Genomic DNA, 16,951 nt, shown 5'->3' with positions numbered 1-16,951 from the left:
ATGCTGGGGTGGGGGTGGGGGGCAAAGAGAGAGAGTGCAAAGTGATCTCTGGCACTGATAATTATCCATCTAAAAGAGTCCTAAAGAATTCTTGCCTTAAAAAGAAATGTAAATTAAAATAACACCAAGAAACCTTTTTTTCCTTTTTTTTTTTTTTTTACATCTATCAGACAGGCAAATACTGAAAAGATTGATGTACTTACTCATTGTTGGCAAAGATGTAGGAAAATAAACTCTCCTAAGCTGGCTGCTAATGGGAGTGTAAATTGATTCCGCTTTTTGGAGGGCAATTTGGCCACATTTATCAAATGTAAAATGCACATATTCTTGAACCCAGCTATTCCACTTGGAGGAATTCTGAAAAGTAGAGAATGAGATGAAGATATTCACTGAAATGTTCATTATTGAAAAAAAAAACTGGAAACAACCCAAATGTCTATCAATCAAAAGTTGGATAAATGATAATATACTGTAGTAGTTAGGGGTGTTAAAAAGAAAACCGCATGCCCAAAATAGAGTCAGTTATGCTAGGCCATGTCACCAAACTGGGGCTTAGTAGCTAACCTCACTGCAGTCTTGACCTCCCTCAGAGATAGTCTTAACTGGTCAGTCAGGAATCGTATGGTCAGCATCAGTAAGGTAATCTGTCACATGGGCCCTCTCCATCCCCCAAAACAAGATGAGGTAATCCACCTAATAAGACCCTTTTGTCCCCAAAGGAAGGTGACCTCACCCAAAATAATCCTTTCTTCTGTTTATGATTTCCTTGCCCTGCCTTTAATAACCTTTCCCTTTCTGTAGCCCTTTGGAGCTCCCCTCTCCTTGCTAGATGGGAAGCTGCCCGATTCATGAACTGATTCATAAAGCTAATTCAATCTTTAAAATTTACTTGGTTGAACTTTTGTTCTTTAACAGGGGTTTGAATTCTGGCTTCCCCACTTCCTAGCTGTGTGACATTGTGCAAATGACTTAACCTCTCTGTATCTGAGTTTTCTCATTAGTAAAAATGGAGTGACAATAGAGTCTACCTCATAGTCTTGTGAGGGTTAAATGAGCTAATACTATAAAGTACTTACAACAGTGTCTGGCACATAGTGAGCAGCCCCAAAATATGAGCTATTATAACCATAATATATGTTTGGGTGAAAATTTTGAAAGTTTATGGAGTGTTGTTTCAGTGATATGTTGAGTGCTATCTTTGGGGGTTACCTGATTCTACAGGGGTCTGAGTCTTTCATTGTCTTTGACCAGACTATTTCACAACCCTGTAAGTTACAGAAAAGTGATGGTAATACAAATTATTCTTGCCCACAGAAACGCAAATTGATCTTGTCCTATAAATGTACAATTTACGAGATAATTCCAAACACCACTTTATTGCCCTAAAGATAATAACCAACTTTGCATCTATTAGCAAATTTATATATAGATCTAGATCTAGATCTATCTGATTCTCCTTTGAACTGGTTTTAGCTTATGACTGTTTCTTTCATTAATTATTGAGTTACATACAATCTTTGACAAGTGCTCCTTTTATATTTGTATGAGTCACAATATTGCCTTTTAAAAATTTGTAACAGTATTTCTAGTTTCATCCTCTCCTCATTATGAAGATACATGTCTTTATACTTTTAGAGAAAGCCTAGAAGGATGAACACAAAAAATGTTTATGAAGAATATCTCAGGGAGGGGACACCTGGCTGGCTCAGTAGGCGGAGCGTACAACTCTTGATCTTGGGGTTGTGAGTTTGAGCCCCACATTGGATGTACACGTTACTTAAAAATAAAATCTTGAAAAAAAAATGTCTCGGGCAGGGGTACGTAAATAATATTTCAGTTGACTCTGAGTCTCTTCTTTATACATTTCTATACTGTCCAAACATTTTCATGCAGAACATCTGTTTTATGGCATGTTAAAAAAAAATTCTCCTTTTTAAAAGACAAAACAGAAAATTCTCCTGCTGGAACCAGTCATTTGGGATGGGAGGAGAGTCATAAGAGGTCAAGTGTGAACAGCTTCCTCACTCTGTAGGGCTTTGTGGTTGGTTATTTAGGTAAGGAAACCCCTTGGCAAGCGGGGAGGCCAACTTAGTCCCCAGCAGACCTGTTTTTCCTGAGATAGGGCACTCAGGCCCAAAACAACCTGAAGTTCTCCATGGCCAGCCTGGGGGTGGTCAAGTATGAGGCTTGGACCTCACTGCTGGCTCTTTCAGCCTCTTTGATCTTGAGCTGATCAATTAATTCAGCCTCAAGCCACAGCCAACAGAAAATCAGCCCTGGAAGAGACTCTGGTCCCTTCTTACTACTGATGGGAAAACAAGCCTGGGGAGGGGAGGGAAACAGCAGAGGTCACAGAGCAAATTAGGGATCATTCTAGCACTAGAATCCCAGAATCCAAAGTCCTGGCCCAATGAGCTTCTACCTCACCAGATTGGACTGATGGTGAAGGGCCTCCAATGCCAAGCCAAGAAGGCTCGCCCATGAAAAGTGGGCATGTTGAACAGAACAAGCCAGCTCCAAGATCAAGCAAGGGCTGGGCTTTAGGAAGAGTCTTCATTCAGAACTGGGTCATTAGCATACCCCTCCCCATCTGGGGGCTGGGCCAGGCAAGGGAGGCTACTCCTGTGACCTAAGACTTTACAGACCTTTAATAAATTGCCATTGCAAAGCTGCCTGCCATTTTAATTGCACTTGAGGGGTGCAATTTTTTTGTTTGAGGAAAAACAGTGTTAGGAGACTTTTGTTATGTGAAGAGAGATGGAGATCCCCCTTGAAATGGAGCCCTTTAGGATAATAAGGCAGCATAAAGGAAGGGCTGAGCTCCTGGTAGGTCTGGAGTACTGTGATGTCAACTGGCTTTTCTTGGGGCTGGAGCTGGACTGGGGCGAGGGGCATCTCCTCATGGTCCCTGCCAGGAACTGGGGAGAGAGGCGCCATCCCCCTCCCCCGGGACCCAGGAGACCAGGCCAGGCAGTGGATTCTGGCATCCAGTCTTAAGTTCCTCATTATTATGTGCAGTGTTCCCCAGCCTTGAGGCCCCAAATTGCACAATTTTGCCATTTCAATGAACTACCTACACTACTATTTACTTAATATTTTTCTGTAAGTCTATTCACTTTTTTTAAAAAAAGATTTTATTTATTTATTTGACAGAGACACAGCGAGAGAGGGAACGCAAGCAGGGGAGTGGGAGAGGGAGAAGCAGGCTTCCCACTGAGCAGGGAGCCCATGTGGGGCTTGATCCCAGGACTCTGGGATCATGACCTGAGCCGAAGGCAGGCGCTTAATGACTGAGCCACCCAGGTGCCCCAGTCTATTCACTTTTAATAACAAGGACATTTATATGGCAACGTAGATGGGAAATCAACATCATTTCCATAAAAATAAATACAAGGAAAACAGAACAGTGTGATTAAATTTTAGCTAGATACTGTCGCCTGCTTTCTCTTTGTTAAAAAGGGAGATTGGCACATGTTAGAGAAGTTTTACAAGGAAATCAGATACTATGAGAGGCTTTCCTGAATTTAATCAGAAGGAATGGAAGATAATGGAAAATAGAGTAACTGCCTTACAATGTGGTTATTACTTTTTTTCAAAGATTTACTTATTTATTTGAGAGAGAGAGAGAAAGAGAGAGACAGAGAGAGCACGGGGGAGAGGGGCAGAGAGAGAGGGAGAGAGAATCTCCTGCAGAGTCCCCCCTGAGCACAGAGCTCAATGTGGGGCTCAATGCCACCACCCTGAGATCATGTGCGGTTCAGTTCCTTAATGCCTTTGTGTAAAACAGCTTCAGTGAGGTGTGGTTCCTCCACTATACTAGCCATACCCTAGAAAATGCTGTGGACAGGACCCTGCTCTCCCACCAACTAGCTGAGTGACCTTGGGAAAGCTCCTCTACCTCTCTGAACCCCCAATTCCTCACCTGCAAAAGGGCTATGTAGGCAGAAATGAATCCAGAGGCTTCTCTGAGAGATAATAATGGTGATAATGATGAGGATGATAATGATGCTATCAGGGAGGCATTGGTAGAATTCCTTAAGCTAGTGTTCGGTGTGCTTTGGGGAAATGAATTACTAGTCTGGGTCTTTGCTTAAGCAAAGAAAAGCAGAGAGAAGAGTGCAGGCAGAGCAGCAGAAAAGCCACTGGGTCCGCAGAAATGAGCTACCCACCAGGATGGGTTTGTGCAAAATGGAAGTGCTCCCTGGATTCTCAGAAATGTCAAGGAAGTGAAACTGAATAAGGATATTGGACTTCTGGTGGTCATGGGGGATGGATGTTCAGACAGTACTGGTTGAGTACTAAAGCGAAGGATAACTGCTAAATGCCAAACAATGAGGAGCTGAGTATTATGATTACTGTCCTCCACTTTACATACAAAGAAAATGAGACTCTATAATACTAGGCGGCTGCCAGAAAATTCACAGCAGACCTACGCCCCATGCCTTCATTCTTTTCAGTATTTCAACAAATGTTCTCAACATGCTTAAGCCCTGGGTCAGAGCAGCGCTGGGATACACACATTAAAAAATAAGAAGAAGATGAGAATTTGTAAAACAAAGTGGACAACATGATCTTATTTATGTAAAAGAAAAAACAGTGAAGCTATATCTTCATGTATGTGCACCCACATATACAAAGGCTTAGAAACAGATCTGTAGGGACACCTGGGTGGCTCAGTCGATTGAACATCTGCCTTTGGCTTGGGTCATGATCTGGGGGTCCTGGGATCAGGTCCGGGGATCGAGTTCCGCATTGGGCTCCTTGCTCAATGGGAAGTCTGCTTCTCCCTCTGCCTGTCTCTCTCTGTCTCTGACAAATAAATAAAATCTTTGGAAAAAAAAAAAAGAAATAGATCTGGTAGCAGTGGGCACTGGGTGGAGTCAGGTAGGGAAACAGGGACTTTAGCTTTACCTGTATTGTTTGAGATAGTAGTAGTAGTAGTAATAATAATAATAATAATAATAATAATAATAATAATACATTTCTATATTATTTGGGTTATTGAAATTTTTTTTAAATGACAGTATGAGCTGAATTGTGTCCCAGCCTCAATTCATATGTTGAAAGTCCTAACCTCGGCACCTCAGAACGTGGCTGTATTTGGAGATAAGGTGTTTAAGAGGTAATTAAGCTAAAATGAGGTCATGGGGAAGGGCTCTAATCCAACATGACTAGTGTCCTTACAGGCAGAGGAAATCTGGGACACAGAGACACACACAGGGAAGAACATGTGAAGACACAGGCAGAAGTTGGCCATCTACGAGCCAAGGAGAGAGGACTCAGAAGAAACCAACCCCCTGACACCTTGATCTTGGACTTCCACCCCCCAGAATTGTGAGAAAATAAATTTCTGTTGTTTAAAAGCCACCCAGTCTATGATGTTTGTTATGGCCACTGCTAATGAAAAAAATATTCAGTAACACTTGTTCATGATGGTAAGGCAGCCTTCGTTCTGGACTATAGTGTTAGGTACAGGGGCTGTGATGGGATTTTACAGTGGGGCGGAGATTGGCTCAACTCCAAGCAGAGCATGGGCTACTAGGAATTTGTAGCCAGGGAGTAGCGTGGGGTCAGGGGATGGAAAATGACTAAGAGGAAACATCAGGAGGTGTGTGTGGCGGGGTACTGGCTAAATTGACCTAACAGATTTTTATTGAAGACAGGCCCAGTGTTTGGACATCATTTGATGGATGGCGGAGGATGAGGAACCTGATCAGATAGTGAATGTGATCAGGTATCAAGAGTGGGGGGTTCTTGCTAACATGACTTAGCACGGTTCTTGTTAAAACTGGATTTTATAAGGGAATGCACAGACGGGTCCAAGAGAAGGTTCAGGAGGCTGACTACAGTTTGCTCAAGCAAAGAATTTTTGTTACAGTCCCAGCAAATGAATACAATGACCAAGGTAAGTTCCTGACTTCCAGGAGTTCTAGGCTCGTGGGAGAAGCAGCTAACAGTACAACCCTACTACAACACCAGAAAAACTGGGGAAGGTGCTACAAATGCAGAAGTAAGGTCCTACAGAACCCCAGGGTGGGAGGACACCATTGGGTCTGCAGGTTTCATAGAGGAAGTGGCTTTTAAGCTGGGCCTTGAATGATGAGTAGCAGAGAGAACTCAGGGGTGGGTTGTTGGGGGTGGGGAGTGGGAAAGATAGGGACTCTTTCTGGAGGAAACACACAAGCAAAGACCTGGCAGTGAAGGTCTGTTCTGGGTCAGGTTAAGACAGGGGAGCTACACCTGAGCACAGGCTTCCCAAGAAGACCAGGGAGATGTAGCTGGAAGCATTCTTTGGAATGTGCCATTTGTCGGCTATTGGCTAACATGCAGGGAGTAACATCATCATATTTACTTTGTAGGAAGACCACCCTGACAGCCCATGAGCCAGGGGTTGAAAAGTGATGGTCCGAGCACCTTCTGTGGAGCACCTCCAATCAGGTCCACAGAAATGTTTTGTTTGGCTCTTCTAGTTTTTTTTTTAATTAACTGTTCTAACAGTCAACAAATTATGAATAATTTGAATAATTCAATTAATAATTTATTAATATAATTTGAACGTACATATTTATAATAATAAATATTACATTAATTTTATATGAACAAATGAAATAAAATCTCTTATAATCATGTTAATATATTTATATGTAAATTATAGATATTAATAAGTTGGAAGAGCTCATAAAATTTCAAATTTTTTGAAAATCTTTTAATAAGCGTTGTGGGCTGAACCGTGTTTGTACACAAGGTATGTTGAAGTCCTAACCTTTGGTTACCTGTGAATTTGACCTAATTTGGAAATAGAGTCTTTGCAGATGCAATTAAGATGAGGTCATGCTGGAGCAGGAGAGGCCCTTAATCCAATATGAACTGTGTCCTTATAAGAAGAGAATAAGGGACACAGATACACCAGAGGGAGAATGCCATGTGGCTGATGACAGACGCAGAGACTGGAACGATACAGCTTCAAGCCAAGGAACAGCAAGGATTGACGGTCACCACCAGAAGCTAGAAAAGGCAAGGAAGGATTCAGCCCGCTTTCAGAGGGTGCAGGGCCCTGCCAACGTCTTGATTTCAGATTCCTGACTCCCAGAACTGTGGGAGAACACATTTCTGTTGTTTTAAACTCCCCAGTGTGTGGTAGTTTGTGACCGCTGCTGTAGGAAGCATACAATAAGGAACCTGTGTGCCCTCCTGGCAACAATTGGCTGGCATCCCCTCCCAGGTGGCATCCCTCATTCCTCCTAAGATGTGGACTCTGCAGCAATAGTTCGGGAGAGAGATGAGGTCTCAACTAACACACCAGCAATGGGTGAAAAGGTTTGTTCTTAGAAATGGCCATTCTTTACTTTGTGGAAGGGGATAGAGTAATATTTATTATTATTACGTATTATAGATTATATTTTATATCATTACCATGAGTCAGGTCCTATGCTGAGGGCTTTTCTGTTGGTTTTTTTTTTTTAAGATTTATTCATTTGAGTGAGAGTATGCGCAAGAGAGAGCACGAGCAGGGGTGTAAGGGCAGAGGGAGAGGGAGAAGCAGGCTCCCCGTTGAGCAGGAGCCCAATGTAGGGCTCCATCCTAGGACTCTGGGATTATGACCTGAGCTGAAGGCAGACACTTAACTGACTGAGCCACCCAGGTGCCCTGCTGAGGTCTTTTATATGTTGTACCACTTAATCCTCCCCACAACTATATATAAAATCCCCACTCTACAGATGAGAACACTGAGGCTCGGAAAGGTTACACAGCTTAGGTGATAAGAACTAACATTGCATCATTGCCTACTAGGTGCCAGGCACTGAGCTGAGCCCTTTATGTGTGAGCCCACTGAATCCTCCCAATACCCTTCGAGGTAGGTACCATTAGTAACTCCAATTACTTCCCCTCTCCCCTGTTGAAATGAGGAAAGTGAGGCACCACAGGTGAAGTAACTTGCTCCAGTTAGTCACCACGGGAGCTGGATGATGGATGCAGCATTCCGTGTTCTCTGTGTTTCTGTCTGGATCCACAGCCCTCGCTCTAGAAAGGCGTGGACTTGCTGGTCATCTTTCATTCATTTGTTCGCCGATGAATGCTTTTATGTTTCTTGCGTATTTGAAGGGGGCAGCTGGGTGTAGCAGAGAGAGTATAGGTTCAAGTGCTCAGAGACTTGGGTTCTGGTCTAGCCTGGGCTTCAGTTTCCCCATCTGTGAAATGTGCAGATTCTCCTGGCCAATCTTGAAGGTCCCTTCTTGCACCAAGAGTCTATATTTTTGTGATTCCCCAGCCTTGGGAAAAAGTTACCAATCATTAATACAACAGGTCAGGATGCTAACTCATTTGCCAACGCCTCAGCAAATAAATGACAGAGCCAGGAGTTGAATCCAAGTACACCAAGTACCAAAAGCTTCTCCACTTCCCCGAGTTTGGAAAAGAGAGGAACTAAAACAGAGACGGAGGACATACTGCTGCCAAACCAGATCCGTGTGAGCAACACAACTGGGACCAATGTCCAAAGTCCAGGAGTTCTGACTGGGGAGCTGGCCTGGTGTGGGCCTGTTACACCCTCTTGTGGAGCTTGTCCGCAATGCTCTGGTCAGCCAGCTTTTTCATTTTGATACCAGAGTAGATGTGGGAATCAGGGAAGCAGAAAGTAGTTGTCCCAAGAGATTTGAAAACCAGTGACCCCAGTTATTGTCCCAAAACAGAGACTGTTTGAAGGCATCTGTCCCTTAGTGAAGTCCAGATGCCCTGTGTTCATTTACTGATGAAGCAGATTGTTTATTGTTTCTGTTCTTATGTCTTGTACATACTTGTATCAGGTATAAACAGTAATCCAACAGAAATGGTACCCTTCTTCCTTAGCTCAGGGTGACGGAGGTCAGACATTAAACCTATAAAACCCAGAATACAATGAAGGCAAGAAAGAATTCTTCCTTCACACACCCTTTTCTCTGCTCTCTCTCCAATATCTGGATGGGAAAAGAATCTTAGGCAAGATCGAAGAATGAGAGATAAAGATTTTTAAGCATAATAATCCATTAAAATTATGTCTGTCTGCTCTCAAAAGTTTCACTTGTGTCACAGATACTGTGTTCTGGGGATTCTAAAATAACTAAATCCTCACCTACACTGAGGCACTACGAGGAAGGGGAGAGCACCTCTCCCCCCAGTGAAGCCAGAGGCAGTGTGCAGAATTAGGCCTGAAGTCTGCAGGGACGTCCTCCAGAAGTGACCGGACACCCTGGGCACCCAAGAGGGGTGGGAATGAGGGGGGCGGGTTATGGCGGAGAGGAATTTTACATATATTTCTAACCTTCACAACAATCCAATAAACTAGGGGCTACCATACCTATTTTACAGATGAGGAAACTAAGGTCCAGAGAGATTAAGAAGCTTGCCTAAGTCTGAGAGCTAATAGGCTGTGGAGTTGGGATCTAAGTCTTGGCAAAGCAATAGATTAGCAATCCAAAGTCTGGTTTCTAGTCCCAGGTCTGAACCCGCTTGCTGAGTGACTGTTGAGCAAGTCATTTAACATCTCAGATCTCTGTTTTCTCTTCTGCATAATGGAGGCTTGGCTAAAAAGGTGTCCATAGACCCTTCCTGGTTTGCCAATATAAGAGTCTGAGCAGAAAAACAGGAAGGAGGCCCTGAGGGGCTCCAATGGACAGGAGGAGAGAGGAGCTCAAGTCCAAGTGCAATCATTAGTCACTGAAGAGTGAATCACTGGTGAGTGAATGCCTTGTTAACTGTGATGTGTGCTCACTCCCAAACGGATCTCACAGCTTTCTCAGTAAGAGAACACAGAACTTATGAGACCTCAGATTCCCTTATCCAGCAGATTTTAAAGTTTTAAACAGAAGTACCATCCATAAAAACCTTCAAAATATTAACTGCTATGTGAGGTTTTTTGCAGGGAGCGGGTGCTTAAGGAGGGGATTGACAGGGGATAGAGCCCACCTACTTGGACCCCAGAGTATGCCAGGGAGGTTCAAATAGGTGGGCTCCATCCCTCCTCTGCCCCTTCCCAAAATGTTTGGGGTGGCACAGCAGGTATGGGAAAGGGAAGGCCCAGCCCAGTTTGCCCCGGGCCCTGTTCCAGTCAGTCTTTCTGACCAGCTGAGCCTTCAGGTGCCTTGTTCCCATTCTTCCCCTCTTCTTTCTCTCTCCCAATTATTTTTATTATTCGGCAGAAACCCTTCTGATCTTGGTTGAATGCCATGACAGCAGATAAAGGTTTTTGTTTTTTTTTTCCTTTCCCAGTTTACATGGAGAAACTGCTCCAGGAGCTATTCATTTTGGCCCTCAGAAATAATAATGGCAGCTACCATTTCCCCTGGGCTCATTCACTACCAGGCACTCGGCAAAGAGCTTTGCATGCTTTACCTCATTTTCTCTTCACAACTACCAGAGGAATTAGACACTCCTATTTCCTCCTTTTGGAGGCAAGGAAATGAAGAATTAGAGACTTTACGGAACCTATCCAAAGACACACAGCTCCTCAGAGGCCAGGCTGGGGCTCAAATCCAATTACAGTGTCGGATAATTTCTGACCTGTCAGTGTGGGTCCTTCTTGTATTTGTTGGCTGTGTTATGGTTGCTTCCTCCGTTATTTCTAAGCCTTGCTCTGTGTTCATTGTGGATGGTAGAGGGGAACCCCCTTTTCTCCAGTCTGGGTTTCAATGGGGAAGGGTTTTTTCTAAGCACATTTCCTGCTTTCTCTCCCTGCTTTATCCATTCCTGGGTAGATGAGGAACTACTCCCTTTGGTAAATTTGAGAATACCTGGTTGTGCTCAACTCAGCATTGTCCTCCTTCTTACTGGGAGGGAGCTACTCCTGGGGCTCTGCCCCCTGTTAGCCGTGGGGGCTGTCCTGGTCTTGCAGCCGGGTTCTGGGATTCACTATTAGTGGTGCCCTTCAGCTACCAGCCCTGAAAGCTTCTTCTCCAACCTGGTTTACTATCACTAGTAAAGGTGATCTTTACTGGCTCCCCTCTGCTCCTTTTTGTTTTATGTCCCAGCTTGTTCAGAATGCAGGCAAAGCAAATGGGATGCCATTTACTCAGAGTCCCTCAGAGAGCTCAAAAGGGGCATCCTGGGGGAATTACACTGGTGGAAAAATTTCATGGTCTGCTGCTGGCTCCAATCCTTACCTTGGTGACTTCAGAGTGTAACTCCAACTTCCCCAGGCCTTCGAGGTCTAATGCCTGCCCCCTCTTAAGCGAAAGGTGGTATGGCAGAAATGGCTAGTTGTTTCTGTGTCTGTTCTTTTCTCCCCCTATTAATAATAATCCTGCCCTGAATAAAGACTAAATTCCCCAGCATCCCTTGTAGCTAGGTGTGTGGCCACATGACTCATCAATGGGAGGTAATGAGAAGTGATGAGCACAACTTCTGGGTCATACATTAAAGGGAAGGCCCTTACTAACCGCTTCTTTTCCTCCCTTCTGCTGGCTGGAATGGGACATGATGGCGGCAGCTGAAGTAAGTATTTTGAACCATGAGATGGAAGCTATGTTTTTTGGGTAGCAGTGCAACAACCAAGGACGATCTGAAAAATGGCCACCTTCAAGCTGCCATATCAGCCCTTGACTACCTATCCAGACTCTAACTTGTGAAAGCCTCTGTCAATTTTGGGTCCCTTAGTTACAGCATCTGAACCCCATGTATCCTAACTAACACAGGTAGGAACCCAAGAAGTTGCTTCCCAATTTCAGGGAGGGATGGAAGGATCTGGCACCTGATTGACATGTATGAGGGAATCAGTGAATGAGGGAAGGATAGAAGGATTGAGCATTTGTTGAATGCTTAGGGTATTCCAGATACTGTGCCTGACACTCTCAGCTATACTTTCTCAGTTGATCTGAACAACAATTCCACTGGGATACATTTATTATTCCATTATGTAGTTGAGGCTCAGAGAAGTTAAGTAATTTGACTAAGATCACATGGCTAATAAAATGTTCGCTAGAAATGGAGCTAAAGTCACTGTGGTTCTCAAAACCATCTTCTTTCGTCTACGGCATACCCCTCACTCACTCACCAAATGTAGTACAACACAATGAAATCTTGCCCCTGCTGGAAGACAACCCTCCATGGGTCTCTTCTGTTTCTGCACATCTTGTGAGCAGAGGCACCGACTGTCATTTAACCCAGACTATTTTTTCAAGGATGTTTGTTTAGCAAACAGCCTTCGAAGATAGAGATAGTTTCCCTCCAGAGCAAAGGGCAGAAATGCTTACTCTCCACTATGAAAGATTTGGTTTCCTTAAGCTCAGAGTTCCTTTACTGTAACACATTGTGTGTTCAGACAGCCAAGAACGGATGCAGAAGTGTTGACGTTCATGCTGCATGCTGTGTTGCGGAGAATATAGTCCTTTGTCTCTGACCCAGAAGTTTCGTGTCTTCTGCTTCTATCCATGAAACTGCATTAGGTTAAATTTTCAGCTTGCAACTAGGGTAAAATCCCAGTTCTTGACAGCACCTGCCAAATTTGTGTCATGGTGACAGTCACCATCAGTTTGATACACTTGTGTCACATCACGCACGCTTTTAACTTACATTATTTCAACTAAATGTAAAGGTCAACAGAGCAATAAAGAAAATTTAAATACTACTCTGTATGTGATAAAAGAGCTGAATCTGTTATTTTCTTAGTAGATCTCAGTTTTCGTGTAGATCTCACGGCGTGCTCATTTGGCCATAGTGAGTGTGATTCTAAAGTTCAAAGATGCACATTTTTTTCATGTTACATGGCCTCTAAATCCAAACCACCTACTTCTTCTGGTGGTCAGCCAAAGAGATGGCTATCAGATCCGACACTAGAGGAAAACTAAGAGATGATAAATCAGTCTCTAGTGCGGAGCTTTCCTGAAAAATTTTAAGTACACTTTTCACCTTATATAATTTTGTGGTTGTTGCTGTTGTTGTTAACTTTAGAAATCATGCCCTAATAAGCTATGATGCCAGAGGATTATGTTTTGGGGGGATTGGTATAAGGTGGAGGGGTATGTCGGAGGGGGGACTATTTAAACGGTCACAATATTTCTTTTACAATTGAGTAGAATGCATACGTATCCTTACATTTATGCATCATTCTTCTTTTGTATCATGAATTGGCATCTAATCCTTTCTCCTATCCAGAGACTAAAGAGTCTTATGCACTTGATTTTTACTTCTCTGTCGATCTGCTAAATTTTGAAGTTCATCAATTGCTTTTTTTTTTTTTTTGGTTGACGTAGTAGTTTATTTTTATTGTTTGTTTTTACTTAATTGAATTACCACTGGAGAGTAACCAACTAAACTTAAAAATACATTAGGCTTTTCAATTAGGTAGCACATGTACACGGTAATAAAATTCAGAGTATAAATTGTATTGGTTTTGCTTCAATATTAATATCTTCAATATTACCCAGGAATTGGAATACCAATATTTTAATATCTGGTTCTGGAATGGTGGCAACTCCAAAACCACTAGACAAAAAGGGGTAAGCGTAGAGAGAGACAGAGAGAGAGGGAAAAAAAAAATCTATAATCCAAGATACAACAATGAATGAAAAATCTAAAATAAATAAACAAAATTAACCAATGAAATTAAGCCTTTAAAACCAATAAGGAGATTATTATTAAATAAACATGATAGATCTGAAAGTAACTTCAAATGTTTAGCCTTTGGAAAAAGATAAAGAATAGGAAAACACCTATTTTTACAAAAGAAATTATAAATATATAAACAGGTAAAAATGTAACAAGAATGAGTAGATATGACAAAGCAACAGTACCTCGAGTGATCCCACTCATCTCCCTAGGAAGGGGTGACCCCTCACCGATTTGCTTTATCTTCCAGCTGACTGCCAGCTTGTGTCATTCATGCCACATCCCGATGATGAACATCTCTTTGCTGCACTCCAATCTAGGACTGAGAGAGCAAGGTATGTGTGGGTTGGTGGGGCAGTTTCAGTCCCCCCCCCATCTAGAGCCCTCCACCATGCCATCCAAAGCCCCCTGCCATGTGGTCTCTCTCTTGTGTTTTCCTTTGCCAAGGATACAATGGGGCAGAGCTTATCAGTTAGTCCAATGCCCAAACAGATATCTGGGGGGTTGCCAGTCTCCTCTTTCTATAGGCACACCCAGTCTTCACTAGTGATTCTCCTGGAGTCTTCCTCCCTTGCCTCTAGGAAGTGATACACTCCCTCATGGAGGGAGAAGAAGGGATGAGTCTCTTTCTAGGACATTGGTCTTTCCTTAAGCCTGACTTCCCTCTCAACTCTCCATTCTTTCCACTGATTAGTGGTGATGGTTTGTCTGTGGGGAGAGGGGGTGGGAATGGAGAATGGGTGGGGAGTAGTAGAGTGGAGGTAGGGGTTGGTGGAAGGGCTGGTTTCTCGAACAATGGCTCCTCAAATGTTCTCCTGGAAGATAGCTAGTTCCAGTCACTGGTAGTGGGTTCCTTATGGACTTTTTGGTTTCCAGAGTTGGGCCTCAGCAGCAGTTTCAGGACAGTAGGAAAAATCCCTCTCAATGTCCATTTACACAAATATATATATATTTCCCCCCCACCTCCTTACATAGTTTAACAGATGTTGGCATACTATTTACTTTTCTCCTTCTTGTTTTCACTTGAAGTATTTCTTAGAGATTGTTCCATATCAGGACACACTCATGTGCCTCAGTCTTTAATTGCTGCACACATTCCACAGTATGGATGTATTAAAATGTATGACAACAGCTCTCTAGTGATAGTCTCTAGTCTTTTACAAACAGTGCTACACTCAATATTTTGTGTATACATCTCTTTCCATATAAACAAAACAAAAAAAAGTTAACTAGAAACCCTGATAGGCATCCAATGAACAGTTCTAATTATGCTGCAATTGGTCATAAGCCCTCCTTCGAAAATTCTGTGACTTATTACAAGAAGTGACAATTTCTATAGTCTTCAACTGTATTGCTTAGCATGTAATAGGCACATTGCATTCACAACAATGTTTCTCTTCAGTGCTGCATCCAAGGTAATGTCTTCCACAGAGACTTAAGTAACAACCAGGGATCTACACCTAAGCTGCTACAAGTGGAAATAAGGGATGAAGTATAGAATGGTGCTTAGGAATGGGTGTTCCCAAGTCACATGTGCCTGAATTCAAGTCCCAGCACTGCCAATTTTTATGTCTTTTATAAAGTCTTTGCCCTATATGACACTCAGTTTTCTCATTCATAAAATGGGGCAAATATAGCACTGACTTTGTGGGGGTGTTGTAGGTATTAAATAAGAAAGTATACATGATTCTTAGGTCAGTTCCCATTTCACACTAGGTGTTCAATAAGCATTAGCTAGGTTTCAATTCAGGTGACAATTGGATATACAGAAACTTTCTAGCCAGACCTAAGTCCACAGCTGGACAAATAATGGCAATTGTTGCACAGCTTTCTTCTTTACTTGGCACAGGCAAATTTCTTGATTTCAGAGATGTTAAATTATGACCACAAACAAACTATACTTATCGGAATTAAAGAATATAGGAATAGAAGCATAGACCTATAGGGCTAGAAGGGATTTCAACATAACCTTATATTAGAACCTTATATTGGAAAAAGATAAAGAATAGGAAAACACCTATTTTTACAAAATAAATTATAAATATAGCCATTCCCATGTATTAAAAACTTATATGTCAAGCATCTTGTATTATCTCATTTAATTTTCACAGGACCCATGTGAGATAGGCACCCACCATCATTATCCTTATTTTGCAGAAAAGACTGTGGATCTGAGGAATCAAGTGACATGCCCAATGGTGAATCATTAGTAAGTTGAAGATCAGGGATTCACACCCAGATCTTTCTGAAATTAAGAGATTTGTAAACTGCCATACACTTTTCAAAGAAATCTCACTTACCTACAGCAAAGTTAGCTTATGAAAGCTCTTCAATGCCAAGAGAGAGAGCCTGAACTTCATTTTGGTGGCCTGAGGGAGGGCAGTCTTATCCATAAGGTGCAAGCACAGTGCCTGGGGCCCACAATACTTTTAGGGACCCACAAAAATGTTTTAAGTGCTTTTAAGGTCGGAAAAGAAAGATGAGCTTTTAGGTTAAAGAAAATGTTTTGCTGCATAACATTAATATATTCATCTATACCAATTTAGTTGTAAAATATGAACTATATAAATATCTTTATATGTGTGTGCGTGCGTGTATCTCCACAAACACAAGGCCAAAGTGTCGAGGTTCCACGAAAGTCAAAGGGGCCTTGTGCTGAGGTGCGCTAAACTTTCTGGGAAGATGATAATTGCAGACCAAGTTGGAAGAGCGGAGGGGTGGTGGGAGGTGGTTAAATTGTGAAATATGTGGTCACAATTTTTCTCCTCCCATCAAAGAGAGGTTATAAAGGACAGAGATGAGACACTGAAAGTGCCACGTTCTAGCTGCATGATCTTGGACCAGTGACTTGATCAACATGAGCCTCAGTTTCGCCATTGATAAAATGGGGATAAGTACCTCCTGGGGTTGTTGGACAGGGACCTAGTGTGCCTTGTTCACTGCTACGTACGAATCGCTCAATACATACATGTTGAGTGAACGCAGTAAATGTGTGCTTAGCATTGTGGCCAGTGTAGCACAAGCGTCCAGTAAGTAGTACTCGCTGGCATTAAAAATAGTAAAAAGGCGAAAGATTTATGCGATCTGAAGAGAAACCAGAGTAAAAAGTCCACAAAGTGACAAGCTTAGCCCTTCGAGACCCTGTCGTACCTCACCTGAACCTGCGCAGTAACTTCCCCAGGACGCGAGAGCACGCGACTGCGCTTGCGCTTAGGCCCTCTCCTCCGCCCCTTCAGGCTCCACGGCCAGTGGGGCGGGCCTCGGCGGCGGCGCGACTAGTCCAGAGGGAAGGGCTGAGGAAGGGGCGTGGCTAGCAGGCCGGGGCCCGGCCACCCTCTTCCGGGCTCCGCCAGCTGCGCGCGCATTCTCCTCC

The 16,951-nt window shown here is 43.0% G+C and overlaps 1 long non-coding RNA gene across 1 annotated transcript; it reads right to left on the bottom strand.

Annotated features, from left to right (window-relative positions):
- Positions 1 to 219: 219 nt before the first annotated feature.
- On the bottom strand, positions 220 to 16,851 carry LOC116640935. Its single transcript, XR_004301115.1, has 3 exons — positions 16,734 to 16,851; positions 13,764 to 13,900; positions 220 to 357 (listed from the first exon to the last, which is right to left on the bottom strand). It is a non-coding gene; the product is annotated as an uncharacterized LOC116640935 (long non-coding RNA).
- Between the last annotated feature and the right edge of the window lie 100 nt (positions 16,852 to 16,951).

Source organism: Phoca vitulina, unplaced genomic scaffold, assembly GCF_004348235.1.
Source record: "Phoca vitulina isolate PV1807 unplaced genomic scaffold, GSC_HSeal_1.0 scaffold21, whole genome shotgun sequence".
Lineage (NCBI taxonomy): Eukaryota > Metazoa > Chordata > Mammalia > Carnivora > Phocidae > Phoca > Phoca vitulina.
Note: the sequence above shows the minus strand (reverse complement) of the source record. Positions and strands in the feature narration are given on the sequence as shown.